This window comes from Oncorhynchus kisutch, linkage group LG22 (genome assembly GCF_002021735.2).
Source record: "Oncorhynchus kisutch isolate 150728-3 linkage group LG22, Okis_V2, whole genome shotgun sequence".
NCBI lineage: Eukaryota > Metazoa > Chordata > Actinopteri > Salmoniformes > Salmonidae > Oncorhynchus > Oncorhynchus kisutch.
The window spans coordinates 56,987,923-57,003,636 of record NC_034195.2 but is presented as its reverse complement, the minus strand read 5'-3'; positions in this window follow the sequence as shown (position 1 = coordinate 57,003,636).

The following is a 15,714-nucleotide window of genomic DNA, read 5'->3' as shown; positions in this document are numbered from 1 at the left end:
CATCTACAGCCCCCTACAGCATCTACAGCCCCCTACAGTATCTACAGCCCCTTATAGGATCTACAGCCCCCTACAGCATCTACAGCCCCCTACAGTATCTACAGCCCCTTATAGGATCTACAGCCGCCTACAGCATCTACAGCCCCCTACAGTATCTACAGCCCCTTATAGGATCTACAGCCCCCTACAGCATCTACAGCCCCCTACAGTATCTACAGCCCCCTACAGTATCTACAGCCCCCTACAGTATCTACAGCCCCTTATAGCATCTACAGCCCCCTACAGTATTTACTGCCCCTAATAGTATCTACAGCCCCTTATAGTATCTACAGCCCCCTACAGTATCTACAGCCCCCTACAGTATCTACAGCCCCTTATAGTATCTACAGCCCCCTACAGTATCTACAGCCCCTTATAGTATCTACAGCCCCCTACAGTATCTACAGCCCCTTATAGTATCTACAGCCCCTTATAGTATCTACAGCCCCCTACAGTATCTACAGCCCCCTACAGTATCTACAGCCCCCTACAGTATCTACAGCCCCCTACAGCATCTACAGCCCCCTACAGTATCTACAGCCCCCTACAGTATTTACAGCTCCTTATAGTATCTACAGCCCCTTATAGTATCTACAGCCCCCTACAGCATCTACAGCCCCCTACAGTATCTACAGCCCCTTATAGTATCTACAGCCCCTTATAGTATCTACAGCCCCTTATAGCATCTACAGCCCCTTACAGCATCTACAGCCCCCTATAGTATCTACAGCCCCCTACAGTATCTACAGCCCCCTACATATCTACAGCCAACCTACAGTATTTACAGCCCTCTACAGTATCTACAGCCCCTTATAGCATCTACAGCCCCTTAAAGTATCTACAGCCCCTTATAGCATCTACAGCCCCCTACAGCATCTACAGCCCCCTACAGTATCTACAGCCCCCTACAGTATCTACAGCCCCTTATAGTATCTACAGCCCCTTATAGCATCTACAGCCCCCTACAGCATCTACAGCCCCCTACAGTATCTACAGCCCCCTACAGTATCTACAGCCCCTTATAGTATCTACAGCTCCCTACAGCATCTACAGCCCCCTACAGTATCTACAGTCCCCTACAGTATCTACAGCCCCTTACAGTATCTACAGCCCCTTATAGGATATACAGCCCCCTACAGCATCTACAGCCCCCTACAGTATCTACAGCCCCTTATAGGATCTACAGCCCCCTACGGGCATACAGCCCACTACAGTATCTACAGCCCCCTACAGTATCTACAGCCCCTTATAGCATCTACAGCCCCTTATAGCATCTACAGCCCCCTACAGTATCTACAGCCCCCTACAGTATCTACAGCCCCTTATAGTATCTACAGCCCCTTATAGCATCTTCAGCCCCCTAGAGTATCTACAGCCCCCTACAGTATCTACAGCCCCCTACAGTATCTACAGCCCCTTATAGCATCTACAGCCCCCTACAGTATCTACAGCCCCCTACAGTATCTACAGCCCCTTATAGTATCTACAGCCCCTTATAGTATCTTCAGCCCCTTATAGGATCTACAGCCCCCTACAGTATCTACAGCCCCCTACAGTATCTACAGCCCCTTATAGCATCTACAGCCCCTTATAGTATCTACAGCCCCCTACAGCATCTACAGCCCCCTACAGCATCTACAGCCCCCTACAGTATCTACAGCCCCCTACAGTATCTACAGCCCCTTATAGGATCTACAGCCCCCTACAGTATCTACAGCCCCCTACAGTATCTACAGCCCCTTATAGCATCTACAGCCCCTTATAGTATCTACAGCCCCCTACAGCATCTACAGCCCCTTATAGTATCTACAGCCCCCTACAGCATCTACAGCCCCCTACAGCATCTACAGCCCCCTACAGTATCTACAGCCCCCTACAGTATCTACAGCCCCTTATAGTATCTACAGCCCCCTACAGTATCTACAGCCCCTTATAGTATCTACAGCCCCCTCAGTATCTACAGCCCCCTACAGTATCTACAGCCCCCTACAGTATCTACAGCCCCCTACAGTATCTACATCCCCTTACAGCATCTTCAGCCCCCTACAGTATCTACAGCCCCTTATAGTATCTACAGCCCCCTACAGTATCTACAGCCCCCTACTGTATCTACAGCCCCCTACAGTATCTACAGTCCCCTACAGTATCTACAGCCCCTTATAGCATCTACAGCCCCTTATAGTATCTACAGCCCCCTACAGTTTCTACAGCTCCTTATAGTATCTACAGCCCCCTACAGTATCTACAGCCCCTTATAGTATCTACAGCCCCCAACAGTATCTACAGCCCCCTACAGTATCTACAGCCCCCTACAGTATCTACAGCCCCTTTTAGGATCTACAGCCCCCTACAGTATCTACAGCCCCTTATAGTATCTACAGCCCCCTACAGTATCTACAGCCCCTTATAGCATCTTCAGCCCCCTACAGTATCTACAGCCCCTTATAGTATCTACAGCCCCCTACAGTATCCAAAGCCCCCTACAGTATCCAAAGCCCCCTACAGTATCTACAGCCCCCTACAGTATCTACAGCCCCTTTTAGTATCTACAGCCCCTACAGTATCTACAGCCCCTTATAGTATCTACAGCCCCCTACAGTATCTACAGCCCCTTATAGCATCTACAGCCCCCTACAGTATCTACAGCCCCTTATAGCATCTACCGCCCCCTACAGTATCTACAGCCCCCTACAGTATCTACAGCCCCTTATAGTATCTACAGCCCCTTATAGTATCTTCAGCCCCTTATAGGATCTACAGCCCCCTACAGTATCTACAGCCCCCTACAGTATCTACAGCCCCCTACAGTATCTACAGCCCCTTATAGCATCTACAGCCCCTTATATTATCTACAGCCCCCTACAGCATCTACAGCCCCTTATAGTATCTACAGCCCCCTACAGCATCTACAGCCTCCTACAGCATCTACAGCCCCCTACAGTATCTACAGCCCCCTACAGTATCTACAGCCCCTTATAGTATCTACAGCCCCCTACAGTATCTACAGCCCCTTATAGTATCTACAGCCCCCTACAGTATCTACAGCCCCTACAGTATCTACAGCCCCCTACAGTATCTACAGCCCCCTACAGTATCTACATCCCCTTACAGCATCTTCAGCCCCCTACAGTATCTACAGCCCCTTATAGTATCTACAGCCCCCTACAGTATCTACACCCCCCTACTGTATCTACAGCCCCCTACAGTATCTACAGTCCCCTACAGTATCTACAGCCCCTTATAGCATCTACAGCCCCTTATAGCATCTACAGCCCCTTATAGTATCTACAGCCCCCTACAGTATCTACAGCTCCTTATAGTATCTACAGCCCCCTACAGTATCTACAGCCCCTTATAGTATCTACAGCCCCCTACAGTATCTACAGCCCCTTATAGTATCTACAGCCCCCTACAGTATCTACAGCCCCTTACAGTATCTACAGCCCCCTACAGTATCTACAGCCCCATTTTGGATCTACAGCCCCCTACAGTATCTACAGCCCCTTATAGTATCTACAGCCCCCTACAGTATCTACAGCCCCTTATAGCATCTTCAGCCCCCTACAGTATCTACAGCCCCTTATAGTATCTACAGCCCCCTACAGTATCTACAGCCCCCTACAGTATCTACAGCCCCTTATAGTATCTACAGCCCCCTACAGTATCTATAGCCCCTTACAGCATCTACAGCCCCCTACAGTATCTACAGCCCCTTACAGCATCTATAGCCCCCTACAGTATCTACAGCCCCTTATAGTATCTACAGCCCCCTACAGTATCTACAGCCCCTTATAGTATCTACAGCCCCTTATAGCATCTACCACCCCCTACAGTATCTACAGCCCCCTACAGTATCTAAAGCCCCCTACAGTATCTACAGCCCCCTACAGTATCTACAGCCCCTTATAGCATCTACAGACCCCTACAGTATCTACAGCCCCCTACAGTATCTACAGCCCCTTATAGTATCTACAGCCCCTTATAGTATCTACAGCCCCCTACAGTATCTACAGCCCCTTATAGTATCTACAGCCCCTACAGTATCTACAGCCCCTTATAGTATCTACAGCCCCCTACAGTATCTACAGCCCCTTATAGTATCTACAGCCCCTTATAGGATCTTCAGCCCCCTACAGTATCTACAGCCCCCTACAGTATCTACAGCCCCTTATAGCATCTACAGCCCCTTATAGTATCTACAGCCCCTTATAGCATCTACAGCCCCCTACAGCATCTTCAGCCCCCTACAGTATCTACACCCCCCTACAGTATCTACAGCCCCTTATAGTATCTACAGCCCCCTACAGTATCTACAGCCCCTTATAGTATCTACAGCCCCCTACAGTATCTACAGCCCCCTACAGTATCTACAGCCCCCTACAGTATCTACAGCCCCCTACAGTATCTACATCCCCTTACAGCATCTTCAGCCCCCTACAGTATCTACAGCCCCTTATAGTATCTACAGCCCCCTACAGTATCTACAGCCCCCTACTGTATCTACAGCCCCCTACAGTATCTACAGTCCCCTACAGTATCTACAGCCCCTTATAGCATCTACAGCCCCTTATAGTATCTACAGCCCCCTACAGTATCTACAGCTCCTTATAGTATCTACAGCTCCTTATAGTATCTACAGCCCACTACAGTATCTACAGCCCCTTATAGTATCTACAGCCCCCTACAGTATCTACAGCCCCTTATAGTATCTACAGCCCCCTACAGTATCTACAGCCCCCTACAGTATCTACAGCCCCCTACAGTATCTACAGCCCCTTTTAGGATCTACAGCCCCCTACAGTATCTACAGCCCCTTATAGTACTACAGCCCCCTACAGTATCTACAGCCCCTTATAGTATCTACAGCCCCCTACAGTATCTATAGCCCCTTACAGCATCTACAGCCCCCTACAGTATCTACAGCCCCTTACAGCATCTATAGCCCCCTACAGTATCTACAGCCCCTTATAGTATCTACAGCCCCCTACAGTATCTACAGCTCCTTATAGTATCTACAGCTCCTTATAGTATCTACAGCCCACTACAGTATCTACAGCCCCTTATAGTATCTACAGCCCCCTACAGTATCTACAGCCCCCTACAGTATCTACAGCCCCCTACAGTATCTACAGCCCCTTTTAGGATCTACAGCCCCCTACAGTATCTACAGCCCCTTATAGTACTACAGCCCCCTACAGTATCTACAGCCCCTTATAGTATCTACAGCCCCCTACAGTATCTATAGCCCCTTACAGCATCTACAGCCCCCTACAGTATCTACAGCCCCTTACAGCATCTATAGCCCCCTACAGTATCTACAGCCCCTTATAGTATCTACAGCCCCCTACAGTATCTACAGCCCCTTATAGTATCTACAGCCCCTTATAGCATCTACCACCCCCTACAGTATCTACAGCCCCCTACAGTATCTACAGCCCCCTACAGTATCTACAGCCCCCTACAGTATCTACAGCCCCTTATAGCATCTACAGACCCCTACAGTATCTACAGCCCCTTACAGTATCTACAGCCCCTTATAGTATCTACAGCCCCTTATAGTATCTACAGCCCCCTACAGTATCTACAGCCCCTTTCAGTATCTACAGCCCCCTACAGTATCTACAGCCCCTTATAGCATCTACAGACCCCTACAGTATCTACAGCCCCCTACAGTATCTACAGCCCCTTATAGTATCTACAGCCCCTTATAGTATCTACAGCCCCCTACAGTATCTACAGCCCCCTACAGTATCTACAGCTCCTTATAGCATCTACAGCCCCCTACAGTATCTACAGCCCCTTATAGTATCTACAGCCCCTTATAGCATCTTCAGCCCCCTACAGTATCTACAGCCCCATATAGCATTTACAGCCCCCTACAGTATCTACAGCCCCTTATAGCATCTACAGCCCCTTATAGCATCTACAGCCCCCTACAGTATCTACAGCCCCTTATAGCATCTACAGCCCCCTACAGTATCTACAGCCCCTTATAGTATCTACAGCCCCTTATAGGATCTTCAGCCCCCTACAGTATCTACAGCCCCCTACAGTATCTACAGCCCCTTATAGCATCTACAGCCCCTTATAGTATCTACAGCCCCTTATAGCATCTACAGCCCCCTACAGCATCTTCAGCCCCCTACAGTATCTACACCCCCCTACAGTATCTACAGCCCCTTATAGTATCTACAGCCCCCTACAGTATCTACAGCCCCTTATAGTATCTACAGCCCCCTACAGTATCTACAGCCCCCTACAGTATCTACAGCCCCCTACAGTATCTACAGCCCCCTACAGTATCTACATCCCCTTACAGCATCTTCAGCCCCCTACAGTATCTACAGCCCCTTATAGTATCTACAGCCCCCTACAGTATCTACAGCCCCCTACTGTATCTACAGCCCCCTACAGTATCTACAGTCCCCTACAGTATCTACAGCCCCTTATAGCATCTACAGCCCCTTATAGTATCTACAGCCCCCTACAGTATCTACAGCTCCTTATAGTATCTACAGCTCCTTATAGTATCTACAGCCCACTACAGTATCTACAGCCCCTTATAGTATCTACAGCCCCCTACAGTATCTACAGCCCCTTATAGTATCTACAGCCCCCTACAGTATCTACAGCCCCCTACAGTATCTACAGCCCCCTACAGTATCTACAGCCCCTTTTAGGATCTACAGCCCCCTACAGTATCTACAGCCCCTTATAGTACTACAGCCCCCTACAGTATCTACAGCCCCTTATAGCATCTTCAGCCCCCTACAGTATCTACAGCCCCTTATAGTATCTACAGCCCCCTACAGTATCTACAGCCCCCTACAGTATCTACAGCCCCTTTTAGGATCTACAGCCCCCTACAGTATCTACAGCCCCTTATAGTATCTACAGCCCCCTACAGTATCTACAGCCCCTTATAGCATCTTCAGCCCCCTACAGTATCTACAGCCCCTTATAGTATCTACAGCCCCCTACAGTATCTACAGCCCCCTACAGTATCTACAGCCCCTTATAGTATCTACAGCCCCCTACAGTATCTATAGCCCCTTACAGCATCTACAGCCCCCTACAGTATCTACAGTCCCTTACAGCATCTATAGCCCCCTACAGTATCTACAGCCCCTTATAGTATCTACAGCCCCCTACAGTATCTACAGCCCCTTATAGTATCTACAGCCCCTTATAGCATCTACCGCCCCCTACAGTATCTACAGCCCCCTACAGTATCTACAGCCCCTTATAGCATCTACAGACCCCTACAGTATCTACAGCCCCCTACAGTATCTACAGCCCCTTATAGTATCTACAGCCCCTTATAGTATCTACAGCCCCCTACAGTATCTACAGCCCCTTACAGTATCTACAGCCCCCTACAGTATCTACAGCCCCTTATAGTATCTACAGCCCCCTACAGTATCTACAGCCCCCTACAGTATCTACAGCCCCTTATAGCATCTACAGCCCCCTACAGTATCTACAGCCCCCTATAGCATCTACAGCCCCTTATAGCATCTACAGCCCCCTACAGTATCTACAGCCCCTTATAGCATCTACAGCCCCCTACAGTATCTACAGCCCCTTATAGTATCTACAGCCCCTTATAGCATCTTCAGCCCCCTACAGTATCTACAGCCCCATATAGCATTTACAGCCCCCTACAGTATCTACAGCCCCTTATAGTATCTACAGCCCCTTATAGGATCTTCAGCCCCCTACAGTATCTACAGCCCCCTACAGTATCTACAGCTTCTTATAGCATCTACAGCCCCTTATAGTATCTACAGCCCCTTATAGCATCTACAGCCCCCTACAGCATCTTCAGCCCCCTACAGTATCTACAGCCCCCTACAGTATCTACAGCCCCTTATAGTATCTACAGCCCCTTATAGCATCTACAGTCCCCTACAGCATCTACAGCCCCCTACCGTATCTACAGCCCCCTACAGTATCTACAGCCCCTTATAGTATCTACAGCCCCCTACAGCATCTACAGCCCCCTACAGTATCTACAGTCCCCTACAGTATCTACAGCCCCCTACAGTAGCTACAGCCCCTTATATGATCTACAGCCCCCTACAGCATCTACAGCCCCCTACAGTATCTACAGCCCCTTATAGGATCTACAGCCCCCTACGGGCATACAGCCCCCTACAGTATCTACAGCCCCTTATAGTATCTACAGCCCCCTACAGTATGTACAGCTCCTTATAGTATCTACAGCCCCCTACAGTATTTACAGCCCTCTACAGTATCTATAGCCCCTTATAGTATCTACAGCCCCCTACAGTATCTACAGCCCTCCCAGTGTCACGTTATCATGTTCAGTGTCTGGCCCCTGTACTGTGTAATTGTGCCCTCCAGCTCTGAACACTCTGTGTCATAGACGTTATGCACCTCTGTTCATCCTCAGAGGCCACTGATCGGGCCCCTAACCAAGTTCGATATCTTTGAACTCCTCGGCTCAAGATAAATAATATATTCTCTATTGTCAGGATAGAAGTGGAGCCCCTTCCCCCCCATGCTCTGCGCCAGTAATGAGGGAGGTTTATGTCCAGACTCCTCAGTCAAAAGGGAATTATCAATCTCTCCTTTTCTTTCAAACCTTATCGGCTAACCCTCCATCCACTCCCCCTCTAAAACAATGCCAGTGTGTTCAGCCCCTGCCTCTTCTCCCCCGCGTGCATGTCAAATAGATGTTGTTTTGTTGTGTTGTCCCTCACAGCTGGAGCATCTCTTTCTCTTGGTCTCTCTATCCCCCCCCCCCCCCTTGTCTCTGTTCGTCCTAAACAAGGCGTCCGTTATATCTGCCACACGATGTAGCTTGTTGCGCAACACAGGACAGAAAGAGACAGAGGACAATGAAACAGGTGGCCTTGTTTAACGCAGTTCATTTAGCTATTCTGTCATTTCTATATTTTTTTATGTGTAATGTTGAGGGAGTGTAATGTGTGTGTGTATATACTGTATTCTATTCTACTGTATTTTAGTCAATGCCTCTCCAACATTGTTCATCCTAATATTTATATATTTCTTAATTCCATTCCTTTACTTTAGATTTGTGTGTGTTGTTGTGAATTGTTAGATACTACTGCACTGTTGGATCATTTCGCTCCACCCACAGTTACATCTGTTACATACATTTATGTGACCAAGACATCTGATATGATTTGACATACACACAGACACACAAACGTAGTGTTGTCTTGTCTCTTGTGAAATGTGGCAGTGGCATAAGGGGGAGATAGAAAACAACAACTGCTCCGGAGAAAAAAGGGTATATAATTTATATAACAATTTACACCATAGAATTACCAAACCTTTTATGGACATTTTTCTATGGTTGAGAAAGGAGACCTGTGTGAGACTTCTGAACAAACGTGTTTTATTCAAAGCTCTTTTATCATTGTCTTTCTCACACAACCAATGCCCATACATACACACACACACACACACACACATACACACACAATCTTTATGTTTGGAGGAAAAAGGGGGAGGCTTGCAAGCCGAAGAACACCACCCCAACCGTTAAGCACGGGGGTGGCAGCATCATGTTGTGGGGGTGCTTTGCTAAAGGAGGGACTGGTATACTTAACAAAATAGACGCAATCATGAGAAAGGAAAATTATGTGGATATATTGAAGCAACATCTCAAGACATCAGTCAGGAAGATAAAGCTTGGTTGCAAATACTTCCAAAGTTGTGGCAAAATGGCTTAACTTCTTTGGGACTTGGGGGCAGTATTGAGTAGCTTGGATGAATAAGGTGCCCAGAGTAAACTACCTGCTATTCAGGCCAAGTTGCTACTATATGCATATTATTAGTAGATTTGGATAGAAAACACTCTGAAGTTTCTAAAACTGTTTGAAGGATGTCTGTGAGTATAACAGAACTCATATGGCAGGCAAAAACCTGAGAAAAAAATCGAACCAGGAAGTGGGAAATCTGAGGTTTGTAGTTTTTCAAGTCATTGCCTATTGAATATACAGTGTCTATGGGGTCATATTGCACTACCTAAGGCTTCCACTAGATGTCAACAGTCTTTAGAACCTTGTTTGATGCTGCTACTGTGAATTAGGGTGGAATAAGAGCTGATTGAGTCAGGGCTCTACTAGAGTGCCATGAGCTGATCACGCGTACTCACGTGAGAGCGACCTGCGTTCCATTGCATTTCTACAGACAAAGGAATTCTCCGGTTGGAACATTATTGAAGATTTATGTTAAAAACATCCTAAAGACTGATTCTATACATCGTTTGACATGTTTCCACGAACTGTAATATGACTTTTCGTCTGTAATTTCGCCTGGACTTGCCCGCACCTCGTGAGTTTGGATTGTGTACTAAACGAGCAAACAAAAAGGAGGTATTTGGACATAAATGATGGACTTTATCGAACAAATCAAACATTTATTGTGGATTCCTGGGAGTGCATTCTGATGTAGATCATCAAAGGTAAGTGAATATTTATAATGATATTTCTGACTTCTGTTGACTCCACAACATGGCGGATATCTGTATGGCTTGTTTTGTTGTCTGAGCGCTGTACTCAGATTATTGCATGGTGTAATTTTTCGGTAAAGCTTTTTAAAAATCTGACACAGCGGTTGCATTAAGGAGAAGTTTATCTAAAGTTCCATGCTTAACACTTGCATTTTCATCAACATTTATGATGTTACGCCCTGACCTTAGAGAGCCGTTTTATTTCTCTATTTGGTTAGGTCAGGGTGTGATGTGGGGCGGGCATTCTATGTTCTGTTTTCTATGATTTGGTATTTCTATGTTTTGGCCGGGTATGGTTCTCAATCAGGGACAGCTGTCTATCGTTGTCTCTGATTGGGAATCATACTTAGGCAGCCTTTTCCCCAGTTTCGTTTGTGGGAAGTTATCTTTGTTAGTGGCACTATAGCCCTGTTATGCTTCACGGTCGTTCCTTTGTTTTGTTGGCAACATTTTATATCAATAAAAGAAAATGTACGCTCACCACGATGCGCCTTGGTCTCATCCTTCCGACGACACCCGTTACAGAAGATCCCACCACAAAGAGACCAAGCATCGTTTCCTGGAGGACATGGGAAGAGATCCTAGACGGTAAGGGACCCTGGAGGCAGGCTGGGGAGTATCGCAGTCCAAAGGAGGAATTAAAGGCAGCGAAGGAGGAGCGGCGGCGATATGAGGAGGCAAGTCAACGGAGCAGGCACGAGAGGCACACGGGGAGATTGGCGGAGTCGGGTTATAGACCTGAGCCAACTCCCTGTGCTTACCGTGGGGAGAGAGTGACTAGTCAGGCACCAGGTTATGCGGCTCTGCGCCGTGTGTCTCCAGTGCGCTCTCATAGCCCGGTGCGCTCTCTGCAAGATCCCCGCAATTGCCGTGCTAAAGTTGGCATTCAGCCAGGAGGGATTGTGCCGGCTCAGCGCTCCTGGTCTCCGGTGCGTCTCTTTGGCCCAGGTTATCCTGCGCCAGCTCTACGCATGGTATCCCCAGTTCGCTAAAGTGGGCATTCGGCCGAAAGGAGAGGTGCACGTGTTAAGCACCAGAGCTCCAGTGCTCCCCCACAGCCCGGTTCGACCTGTGCCTCCTCCAAAGACCAGGCCTCCTGTATGTCTCCCCAGCCTGATGGGCCCTGATGCAGCCCCACGCACCAGGCTGCCTATACGTCTCCTCCCATCAACGAGGGTCCACAGTCCGGAGCCTCCAGAGACGGTCTCCAGTCCGGAGCCTCCAGCGATGGTGCCCAGTCCGGGGCCCGCAACGATGGTGCCCAGTCCGGGGCCCGCAACGAGGGTGCCCAGTCCGGGGCCCGCAACGAGGGTGCCCAGTCCGGGGCCCGCAATGAGGGTGCCCAGTCCGGGGCACGCAGCCTATAGGTTCAGGTTTGCGGCCGGGAGTCCGCACCTAAGGGGGGGGGGGGGGGGGGGGGGGGGAGTACTGTTATGTCTTGACCTTAGAGAGCCATTTAATTTCTCCATTTGGTTAGGTCAGGGTGTGATGTGGGGTGGGCATTCTATGTTTTCTATTTCTTTGTGTTTGGCCGGGTATGGTTCTCAATCAGGGACAGCTGTCTATCGTTTTTTCCCTCTTTCAGTGTGGGATCTTGTTCTTTATTTGTGTGCAGCTTTTCGGTCGTTGTATTCTTTATTGTTTAGTTTTTTCTAAAGTTTGATTTCGTTGAACTTCTCTAGGATAGGGGGCAGCATTTGGAATTTTGGATGAAAAGCATGCCCAATTTCAACTGCCTGCTACTCATCCCCAGAAGATAAGATATGCATATTATTAGTAGATTTGGATAGAAAACACTGAAGTTTCTAAAACTGTTTGAATCGTGTCTGTGAGTATAACAGAACTTATGTAGTTGGCAAAACCCAGATGACAAACCATTCAGAGGTCGCCCTCTTTTCAATGATTTTCATTGGAATTACAGATTTCTAAGTGACTTGCTTGCAGTTCCTACTCCTTCCACTGGATGTCACCAGTCTTTAGAAATTGGTTGAGGTTATTCCTTTGTGTAATGAAGAAGAATGGCCATCTTGAATAAGTGTCACGTCATGTGTACTGTTTGATAGAGGTGCAAGACCAGAAAGCATGCTTGAGTTTGTTGTCTTCCTGTATTGAACACAGATCATCCCGTCTTCAATTTGATCGATTATTTACTTTAAAAAATACCTAAAGTTGTATTACAAAAGTAGTTTGAAATGTTTTGGCAAAGTTTACAGGTAACTTTTGAAATATTTTGTCGTCACGTTGCGCAAGTTGGAACCGGTATTTTTCTGGATCAAACTCGCCAAATAAATGGATATTTTTGGATATATATCGACGGAATGAATCGAACAAAAGGACCATTTGTGATGTTTATAGGACATATTGGAGTGCCAACAGAAGAAGCTCGTCAAAGGTAAGGCATGATTTATATTTTTATTTCTGCGTTTTGTGTCGCACCTGCAGGGTTGAAATGTTTTCTCTCTTGTGTTTACTATGGTGCTATCCTCAGATAATAGCATTGTTTGCTTTCACTGAAAAGACATGTTGGCTGGATTCACAACACGTGTAGCTTTCATTTGATATCTTACATGTGTGATTTCATGAAAGTTTGAGTTTTATAGGAATTTATTTGAATTTGGCGCTCTGCATTTTCTCTGGCTTTTGGCCAAGTGGGACGCTAGCGTTAATAAATTATGTGGAACTCAAAGAACGCTGCGCCTTGGTCTCATCCTTCTGACGACACCCGTTACATATGATGAGTATTTCTGTAAATTGATGAGGCGCTCTGCAAAATCACCGGATGTTTTTAGAAGCAAAACATTACTGAACGTATAATGCGCCAATGTAAACTGAGATTTTTGGATATAAATATGAACTTTATCGAACAAAATGATGTACACAAAATGATGTATTGTGTAACATGAAGTCCTATGAGTGTCATCTGATGAAGATCATCAAAGGTTAATGATACATTTTTTCTCTATTTCAGCTTTTTGTGACTCCTCTCTTTGGCTGGAAAAATGGCTGTGTTTTTCGGTGACTAGGTACTGACCTAACATAATCGTTTGGTATGCTTTCGTCGTAAAGCCTTTTTGAAATCGGACACTGTGGCTGGATTTACAACAAGTTTATCTTTAAAATGGTGTAAAATACTTCTATGTTTGAGGAATTTTAATTATGGGATTTCTGTTGTTTTGAATTTGGCCCCCTTCAATTTCACTGGCTGTTGGCCACCGTCCCACATATCCCAGAGAGGTTAAGGACAACAAAGTCAAGGTATTGGAGTGGCCATCACAGTAGGAGACAATCTAGCCTTGCCCAGTTGCATGGGCTCTGGAGGAGGCGAGTCGGCAGTCCTCTGTGATTCCAAGAGAACTCGGGTGACATCAGATTGACTCGTAAAAGACTTCGGGGTTTTCCGGGATTCCTCAGAGCCGATGTGGGAATCAAAGACGAGCGAGGGCGACAAGGGACAGATTCCTTCTCCCTCCTACGTTCCCCTAGCCGGCCATGGATCCGGATGGTCAAGGCTATGAGGGAGTCGAGGTCCATGGGCAGCTCCCGAGCTGCTAGCTCATCTTTAAATCACCTCCGATAATCCGTGAAGGAACATGTCATACAAGGCTTCCAGGTTCCAGGCACTCTCAGCCGCCACCATGAGAAAATCCACTACGTAGTCTGCCACACTACGGGAGTCGACATAGCTGGAGCAGCTTACGATCAGCCTCTCCCCCGGACAACAGAGAATCAAACATCTTACGTGCCTTCACCACAATCTCCTCCAGACTGAGGCAAATGGCTGAACGTTGCTCCCACACCGCCGTAGCCCAGGCGGGTGCCCTCCCGGACATTAGCATTATGAGGTACACTATCTTCTAGTGGTCTGAGAGACAGCGTTATGGAGCTGGTCTGAGTCTGCTGGGTCAGTTAGGGCCAGTTCGTACTATCACGGCTCAGGCTAATACCCAGGTGCAAACACAGGAGGCGGAAGGTACGAGTCTCAGCGTTTATTATATTACAAAGGGCAGGCAAAATGTAAATCAAGACAGGCAAAGGGTCGTAATCCCATGCAGAGTCAGGCAGGTACAGGACGGCAGGCAACACGGGAACACTGGAAACACGGGAACACTCTGGTAGGATTTGACGGGACAAGACGAACTGGTAAAAGACAAACCAAAAACGCAGGTATAAATACACAGGGGATAATGAGGGGGAGATGGGAGACACCTGGTTGGGGGTGGAGACCATTACAAAGAAACAGATCAGGGTGTGACACCATCAGGACGGCCTACAGGTCCTCATGTTCTACCTCAATGAGCGTCCCCCTAATGCTCTACCCAGCACCAATATATATTGTGGACTTGGCTAAACTGGTACTACCCTTCAACTATTTTCTCTTCAGAGACTTTTTCCTCCAGACCAAAGGGACAGCGATGGGGAGCACGATGGCTCCTAACTATCAAGGAATGAATGAAAAACAGGTGGTGTTGAATAAACACCTTAACTCTCTAATTTGGTAATACTTGGACAACATTTTCGTGATCTATGCAGGGACCCAGGAAGAACTTTTGGAATTCCATGCTTATCTAAACTCTATGAGTGAACAACTTCGTTTCACCATTAACTATGACTTATCACTGATCCGTTTTCTTGATGTGATGGTTTGTTTAGGACAAAACCTCCCTCTCTACAGATCTCTATAGGAAACCTACGGACAGGAATACCCTCCTGAGCTTACATCCACGTCCACGTATTAAAAGTCTCCCTATAAGTCAATTCAGTCGCATCAGAACAATATGCAGTTCTGATGCTTCTTATCAGGAACAGACCACGGGCCTCAACACAAAGGTTTTTAGGAAAGGGGGTACAAAGACAAGTGGGTAAAGTGGATCATTTTGAAGGACTAACAGACTGACAAAAAAGTGAAAGAAAAAACAGAACATGTTTCATCATGATTCACCCCATACTCACCATTAGGGAAGGCCTTTAAGGACATTATCAGGAAACACTCACCATTAGGGAAGGCATTTAAGGACATTATCAGGAAACACTCACCATTAGGGAAGGCCTTTAAGGACATTATCAGGAAACACTCACCATTAGGGAAGGCCTTTAAGGACATTATCAGGAAACACTCACCATTAGGGAAGGCATTTAAGGACATTATCAGGAAACACTCACCATTAGGG